General features: G+C 52.5%; 1 long non-coding RNA gene across 1 annotated transcript; it reads right to left on the reverse strand.

Annotated features, from left to right (window-relative positions):
• Positions 1–5,524: 5,524 nt before the first annotated feature.
• LOC106697671 lies at positions 5,525–7,564 on the reverse strand. The gene is made up of 2 exons (XR_001348833.2): positions 7,379–7,564; positions 5,525–6,754 (listed from the first exon to the last, which is right to left on the reverse strand). It is a non-coding gene; the product is annotated as an uncharacterized LOC106697671 (long non-coding RNA).
• Between the last annotated feature and the right edge of the window lie 729 nt (positions 7,565–8,293).

Raw genomic sequence — 8,293 nt, forward strand, 5'->3', positions numbered from 1 at the left:
TTTAGTGGATGGGGGCACTTATTCCACTGGCTAGAACCTCCAATACAATGCTGAATAGAAAAGGTGAAAGTGGACATCCTGCGTAGTTCCCAATATTAGGGAAAATCTTCGTTCTTTCACCATTAATTATTATGCACACTGGGAGTTTATGTAGGCAATTTTTATTAGGTTGAGGACATTCTTTTCTAGTCTAAATTTCTTGAACATTTTTATCATGAGTGGGTGTTGGATTATGTCAAATACGTTTTCTGTCAAATCTGTTTTATACATTTATTGCAATGGACATCCCAGTCGCCCCTCCTGCCCCCGGCATTAATAATGTAGACAAAGGTGTGTAGTTTCCACCATTTGGCCATTTTGAATAGTGACACTGTGGATATTCATGTACAAGTTTTATTTGAAAATCTAATTTCATTTTGGGGGTGCATATCTAAGAGGGGAATTACTAGATCACACGGTAAGTCTAAGTTTTACTTATTGAGAAATCATATTTATTGATTTTCAGATGTTAAACTAACTTTGAACCTGGGATAAATTCCACTTGGTCATGGCATGTATCTCTAGGGTGTTTGCACCAGGTCTTGCCTGGTCTCCCTACTTTGCATTCGAGAATGCTGTCCATGAGGCAGGAAAAACGGAATCCTAGTGTTGGTGGTGTGGAGCGACCAGCCTCTTCTAGGGTTGCAGTCCTGCTCAAAAAGCCGCACCTCCCGTCCTCCCAGCGACCTCACAGAGAAGCAAGCCCCTCTATCCCCTGAAGCACACACAGGGCCCAGACCCCAGCCCACTGGCCACAATATTTGTGCCTTTCCCAATGATGGGAGGAGCCAAGACAGCCCTGGCCATTACCCATTGGTGGCCCAAGATCTCACCCTCCTGCTGCACCCTCATTAGCCAGACCTTGATGGGCACAGACCCTGCAGGAGAGGTACTAAGAGGTAGGGAGTCTGTAGCCTTGGTGGGCTAGCTCCTGTGATGGCAGCAGGGCAGAAGGGTGGGGAGACCTAGAGGCTGAGTAACCAAGTGAATTAAGAGGCGGGGACCCTGATAGGCCTCTGTCACCACAGTGAGCTTTTTCTTCTGTGGTGAGTGCCCAGGCCATGGTCAAGCTTCTGACCACGGCTGTGGTCTTCTTCTGCAGGAGGGCAGACTCCATGGAGTGATAGTTCCTGAGGCAGCCAGGGCCCTGCCAGTTACTCTTTGAGTCCCTTCATTTCCCCATACAGTGACCTTCCCCTGAAGGGCTCCCCCACCCCTGGTCAGGTTGTTGGTGGGTGGGTGGTGAGCCGGTGGGGAGGTGGCTCCAACTCTTGTGTGCATAGGGGCGTCCCCAAGTCCTGGAGTTCTAGTGTCCCCCAAGCTGGGCCTGCATCCACCCCAAGCCCCAGACTCTCCTGTCCATCCAAAGTGGCAAAGATGGAGGCAGAGAAGGCCCTTGGGGCTGCTGCCCTCCCCTGCATTTCCTTCAGCAGATTATTTTCTGTATTTCCAGCACAGTGTGCTGCCCTCATTAGAGGGTGCGTTTGGTTTTGTTTCAAACACACGTGTATTTGACGCCAGGTGGACAGTCATATATCTGTCCTAGAAGGGCAGGGCCTGCGTTTATTCAATTGGGATGATCATAGGGATTTTTCTCTTTGTAATAGTTTTCTCTTGCTGTCTTAACAAATTAGCACAAATTTACAACATAAATTCATCTCACAGTTCTGTAGGCCAGAAATTTGGTACAGGTCTTCCCAGACCAGAATCATGGTACTGGAAGGCTACATTCCTTTCTGGAGAGTCTATGGGATAATCCCTTTCCTGTTCATTTGGCTGTTGGCAGAATTCAGTTCTTTGTGGTTGCAGGATCCAAGTCCCATTGTCTTGCTGTCTGGGGGCCATTCCCAGCTCCTAGAAGCCACCATATTTCTTGGCTCCTGGTCCCTTCCTCCATCTTCAAAGTCAACAGCGGTGGTTTGAGTCTTTCTCACATGGCATTTCTCTAACCCACTCTTCTGTTTCTCTCTTCCACTTTTATCAGTTTATGTGATGAGATAATCCAGGACAATCTCTCTATTTTAAGATTAATTGATTAGAAACCATATAGTGTCATCTGCAACTTTAATTCCTTGTAGCAAAGTATTCTCAAATTCTGGGTATTGAGACACAGGCAGCTTTGAGGGACCATTATTCTCTCTCCTCCACTCTCCTTTTTTGTTAGTATGTATGGCATGTCGCATGATTGATTTTTAATTGATAAAACAATCTTGCTTTCCTGGGATAAACTTCATTTAATTGCAGTGTGTTATATTTCAATATGCTGCTGGATTAGGCAAATGAATAAATAATTTGTGCCTTATTGATACAATGGAATTCAGTGGACTATTTGAAGCCAAGAGGAGGAGTCATATATCTGTTGCCCCTCAAAGGGCAGGGGACATATTTATCTTGCTCACCTTTATATTCTAAAAACCTACCCCAAATATGGCACTGAGTTGATGACTCAGTGGACAATTTGAAGCTTCATATTTTTGGTGGGAATCTGGAAAAACATGAGAAGATTTTCTGTGGTCATCACATCTGGGCCTTAAGGGCATTCATCATTTTAATCCTCAAAAAACTCCCGTCAGACAAGTTGTGGTATTATCAAGTTCATTTTACAGCTGTGTCAAGGAGACACAACCAGGGAAGGGAGGGCAGAAGGCTAGTCTCACCCAGTCCATTAGCCCTGCAGTCATTCCTGACCTATGTACTCCAACCCCTAAGGGGCTTTCTCCCATGGGAGTAAATTCACAGTGTGCACAGGCTGGCAGTTTGGAAGTGATTCCTCTTTGGTGAGCATTCCTCTCCCAGCAGTGACCTGGCCTTCCTGGTGTCAGAGTCTCCAAGCTGCTTCTCTGCCAATAGAGTTTGAACCCCTGCAGGGATGGCTGAGTCTTAGCAGTTTGTTCCTAATTGGTATGTCACTGAGGGTAGGATGGTGGTCTGGTTCCTGCCCAAAAAAGGTGTGAAGGTGGCCTAGTGAAAGCCAGGGCCAGTGAGAGGAGTGAATTAGAGTATAATGAAAAGGCTACCCAGCAGGGTCAAAGTGTATACACAAGGACTGTGCAAATAAGTAAATATATTGAGGATACTGGGAGGTTGGGTTCTCCTGCCAGAAGACATGGAAAGGTGAAAAGTGAAAGAAATCTGGTGTGATCCCTGTGCTGTTGGACTGGCACTGAAGGTGCTGCTGTAACCTCATGGTTTTCAACAGATACAGAAATAAGATTTTGGCTTCTAAACATGATGGTCTCCAATAAGAAGGACCAGGAATCCTTGGAGAAATGGCTGAGTAAATAGCATTTTCAATTTTCAACAAAACAAATCAAAGAATCATGCATTAAGCATGTCCATGAGGGGCTGTTTATACTGATAAAATATATCTATTAGGAAGATATATAGTCAAAATTTTATGCATCCCCCAACCTCAATGAATATAGAGGACAAGGGGAGAGTGAATAGAGACAGACCAGTCAGATTGGTGGGGGACAGGTTAAATAAGCTAGGGAACTAACATTTGAGGATTGTCGGGTGATTGTGAGAATCTTAAAGCTTGTATAGGTGCCCTAACTGGTTCAGTCACTCTATTGTCCAGATGGTCTCAACACCTCACTTTCTCAAGGCTCTGTCTTTGAAACAGCTCTGCCTATGGGAATGGTGGGCAGAATGTACAATCCAAGGACAAGGGTGAGGGTAAAGGGCCTAATTGTCCAGGTCCAGCTCAAGGGTCAACTGGTGGTCACATCCTCTCAATGACCTCCTCCAGCAGATGGCTGTGGAATTATAATAAAACTAGAGGCCTAGTGCATGGATTCTTACAGTGGTGAGGTCCCTTGGCCTGGCCTGCAGGGATTGGGCCAAAACCAGCTCTCCAAAATCCCCCGAGGGGTCCCGGATTGTGACTGCGAGATGGTTCTCAGGTGATGCACCCTGGAATTTGGTGCTCTCCTCTCTGGTTCCGGGTGGGTCACCTGAGAACCACAGCTGCCAAGTCACTGCAGCTCGGCAGCTCCTGCATTGAGCATCTGCCCCCTGGTGGTCAGTGCACGTCATAGCTACCGGTTGGATGGTTGGACGGTCACTTAGGCTTTTATATATATAGATGATGGCAGCAAACCACCCATCACAGTGCCAGGAGTTTGGTAGGTTCGCATTACACACCAGTTCCCTTCATCTGGTTTTCTCTCCTCAGAGTGATAAGGCCTGAGGACAAATGTTGACTAGACAACATCGCCTTGAATGCCCACACAGGAGGAGCTGGGCTCAGAGCATGGGTCTTTTTTAAAAAAAATATATTTTTATCAATTTTAGAGAGGGAGAGGGAGAGGGAGAGGGAGATAAAAACATTAATGATGAAAGAGAATCACTGATCAGCTGTTTCCTGCACACCCCCCACTGGGAATCGAGCCTGCAACCTGGGCATGTGCCCTGACTGGGAATCGAACTGTGACCTCCTGGTTCATAGGTAGCCATGCCAGCTGGGCCAGGGCACGGGTCTTAACCAGAACAGGGTGTGCCTGGCCGGGAACGGTGGCCCTCCCTCTTCAGAGGGCCTTGGAGGTCTGTTCTGATCCTCTCCCATCTTGGTGTGCCAGGCCACATGATCCCGGGAGTGGGTGTGAGACCATCGGGGACTGAACAGGACCATCTGGACAAAGGGTGGGAAGCTCAGGGCACTTGTGTCCCTCCTTCCTGTGGTGGCAGATGTTGAAAGGGTCTGTGCTGTCAGGGTGCTTTGACCCCTGGGGAGATCTTGGCGACAGATGAGGAGTGCACCCAGGGCCCTTCCCCAGGCTGTGCTCCACTTTGTCACCCCAATCCTGCGTCCTGGAGACGGCTCCCTCCTGGGGCATGTGGACCTGCTTTTCTCTCCTGGCCACTGCGCTGCTCCCAGGCCTCCTGACTCACACCTCTGCCCACCTGCCACCCTCTCCCCTGCAGCAGCCTCAGAAGGCAGCACCCCTGGCCTGTCTTCTCTGGGGAGGCACTGGGAGTGGAGCTCCAATGGGACTTGGGATCTAAGGTGGGGGGAAGGGAAGCTTCTTTCCCTGTGGTTTATCTCCTCCAAAACTCTGCACCCACGTGGCTGGCAGGGAGGCGATGGGGACCTTGCCACCTGCTGCTGCAGAGGGGCTTCTGGTGAAACACAATAATCTGCAGACAGACAATTTCACCTCACTTCCCTCATCCCACCCTTGGGTTTCAACTGAAGCGCTTTGTAACACCAGGCTCTAAAATGAAGCTGAGACTTGGGTATTAGTTTCTTCAAACAAGGTTGTGAGTGGGACAATTGCCACCTGCGGGGCCAGGCCTATGCTGCCGCCTTCCCCTCATGGGGGCAGTGGTCCAGGGCCAGTGGGGTCCCCAGTGCCTCCTGAGGAGGCCCTGCCCACCTGTAGCCCTCTGAGGGCGCTCCCTTCCCCAGCTCCTGGGCATCAGTGATCTCACCACTGGCCCCTCTGTCCTCCAGGGCTATTGCACCACACCAGAAACAGGAGCCTTCCAGTTTTATTTATTTTATTGAACTTAAGGACTTTTTAATAACTTAGACAACAAGTTTTGACAACACCAGAAACAAGAACATTTCTGACCAGTACAGAGTGAACACACACAGAAAACTGAGTTATCCTATTCAGGTTGGTGTCTCTGCGTAGAATTTCCGCTGCCTGGAAAACAGATGACTAACAAGTAAAGTGCACTGAGAGCCAGTCAAGCAGCCAGGGCCCAGTGGGGTTGGAGGGAGGTGGGAGAGCAGAAGCAGCTCACACTACTCAAGGCCAAAATGGTAAGAAAAGCAGCACAGGAACAGGCTAAGGACTGGTGGCTGGCCCCTCCCCCAGCCATTCCCTTTGAGCAGAGACAGCCACAGCCAGAGCCACAGCGGACTTCCTGTGTCCCCTGGATGGGGAAGAGCTTCCTGGCAGGGGAGCAGGTCTATGGGGCCAGGGGACCCTGAGGTTCAGAGACATATTTCTCCCTGTGGGACACCAGCACACATTCAGTGAGGAGCCTCCCTCATGCCATTCTCAGGTCTTCTTCCTCCCTGGCCAGCCCAGGAAGAGGCTGGAGCTGAGGATGGAGTCACCCAGAGGGTGAGACCTGGGCTTGAAAGGGGCACATCTGTGTCTCATCCCCAAGGAGGCCCCTGGTCCTCCTCCCATCTTATACAGCCGTGTTGCTCCCCTTTTTCTGCGGCTGTCCCCAGAGAGCTACGGATGGAGTTGGCAGGCAGGCTGGCAGGCTCCCAGAAGTGGTCCTGGTTGGACAGGGCTGGGGTGGAGGGGCCACCAGGACCAGGGACTCCCAGGCGACTTGGCACAAGGAAGGAAGCCATCAGGCCCTGTTAGTGGGAAACTGCAGGGGGCACGTGGGAGCCTGGGTCCCCAGTCCTGTGGTGAGGCAGGAGGAGGACTTCACCCAGGCCCCAGGCTCCAGCTGGGCAGCTGAGTAGGGCAGATGTTGTGAGACTGGGCCACACCGTCCCTTGGGCTGACCACACTCCTGTGGTTTTCAGTCTCAGGAGCTCTGAGAACCTGGGCTGACAGCAACCAGTGTCAGAGCAGATGTGGGACCGAGGGTGGGTGGTGAGGGCCAGGTCTCTCCTGGCTCCCCTCTGGGCTGTTTCTGGCCATGCTGGTGCACCAGTCAGCAGCACAGCCCGGCCTCCAGGACCAGTCCAAGCCCATCTGGAGGAGTCTCCTGTGTGATCCTGGGTGTGAGGGATCCGAGCCTGGGGACAGAGAGGTGGGTCATGCATGGTTCCTGTCTCCACCCCCCCCCCAGTTCACCCTTTACCCTCTGGGCACATCATGTCCGCAGGAGCTACCCCCACCTCCCCCACCCAAACTGAGAGGCTTGTGCCCAATTGTGCAGGAGCCCTTGGCTAAGCCTGCGGTGGGGTGGGAAGACCTGGCTCTGTGGATGAGGACCTTAGCTGCCAGGGGGTCCTTGGACTCATCTCTCTTGTGCCCATCTCAGCTCAGACTGTCCGCCTGTGTTTCCTGTGACCGCCCATACCACCCCAAGGAAAGCTAGTTCCCCACATTCCCCACCCTGAACCTCTCTCCCTAGTTCCCCTGGGAGCCTTGGGAGCCCCTGCCCCATCCCGCTGGGCCAGGTCTTCCAGAAGCCTGGAGTGCGGGTGGGGAAGTGCAGGCCTTAGGGAAGATTTAGCCCCACCACCCCTTATCTGTGTGACAAGGGCAAAGGTGAGCCCCCCTCCCAGAACCCGTTTCCCATGTCAGCAGGGAGAGAGAACAGAACACCCTCATGGTGTGCTAGGAGATTTCAGTGCCCAGGTGACACCGTCCTGTCCTTCCCCATGCCAGAACCGGCCCTCTGGGCTGCCCCATACCTCGGGGCCTCTGCCAGGCAGGCCCTTCATCTCCTCCTCAGCCAGGCCCTTCACTCAGCTGCGACCAGGAAGCTCTAGGGGCAGGGGGTCCTTGGGCACAGATTTGATTCTTGATGAGGCCGGAGAAGGGGAGAAGGGGTGAGTCACCGGCTACAAACACTGGTTCCTGAAACAAAGAAATGAGACTTGAGAGTTGCCTCCCTACCCAGAGAGGCCCCCCTCCCCCGCCCCGTTCTCCAAGTGTTGTCTTCTCCACAAGCCCCTTCTCCATCTGCTCTCCCCACCCCAGCCTGACACCTGCCTCTGCTCAAGGAAATCCACATTTTCCCAGATGCTTTGGGTTCACAGGGCACTCCTGGACGTTGTCTGGGCCAAAGGATGGCATGCTGTGGCAAGGGGAGGGCTGGGGATGGCATAGAGGAAAACTGGGGGGAGTGGGAGGGAGGAAGGCATCTTTCCACTCTTCCTGAAAGAGGAAGGAGGAGAGCAAAAGGGAGAGCAGGGGCAGGATTCAGGGGCTGCAGAGAGTCCGGGGCCTGAGTGCTGAGAAGGGGACAGACCTGGGGTCCCAGGCTCCCTGTCCAGGAGGGTGAAGTGTGGTACCATCTTTTCTCCTCTAGGGCCTTCCTGTGGGCCACCCCAGCCCATTCCCCTCCATTGCCTCTGGCTCAGGTGACACCTCCTGGGCCTCTGGGGATGGGGGGGGGCTGGATTGGGGGGGGGAGGGGACACCCAGGTCTCCACGGGTGGTGGGCTGAACCCCTGAGATGCAAGATGCCTAAGCTACAGCCGCCCCTCGCCCCCAATGTGGAATCATGGCAAGGGACTCCAAGAGCCTGTGACTCCCTGTCTGCCTCCGCTCCGCGCTCTCTGGGCTGGCTTCCTTGGTCCCTCCATATCCAACCCCCCCCCCCA

The sequence above is a fragment of the Myotis lucifugus genome, unplaced genomic scaffold (genome assembly GCF_000147115.1).
Source record: "Myotis lucifugus unplaced genomic scaffold, Myoluc2.0 scaffold_2, whole genome shotgun sequence".
Classification (NCBI taxonomy): domain Eukaryota; kingdom Metazoa; phylum Chordata; class Mammalia; order Chiroptera; family Vespertilionidae; genus Myotis; species Myotis lucifugus.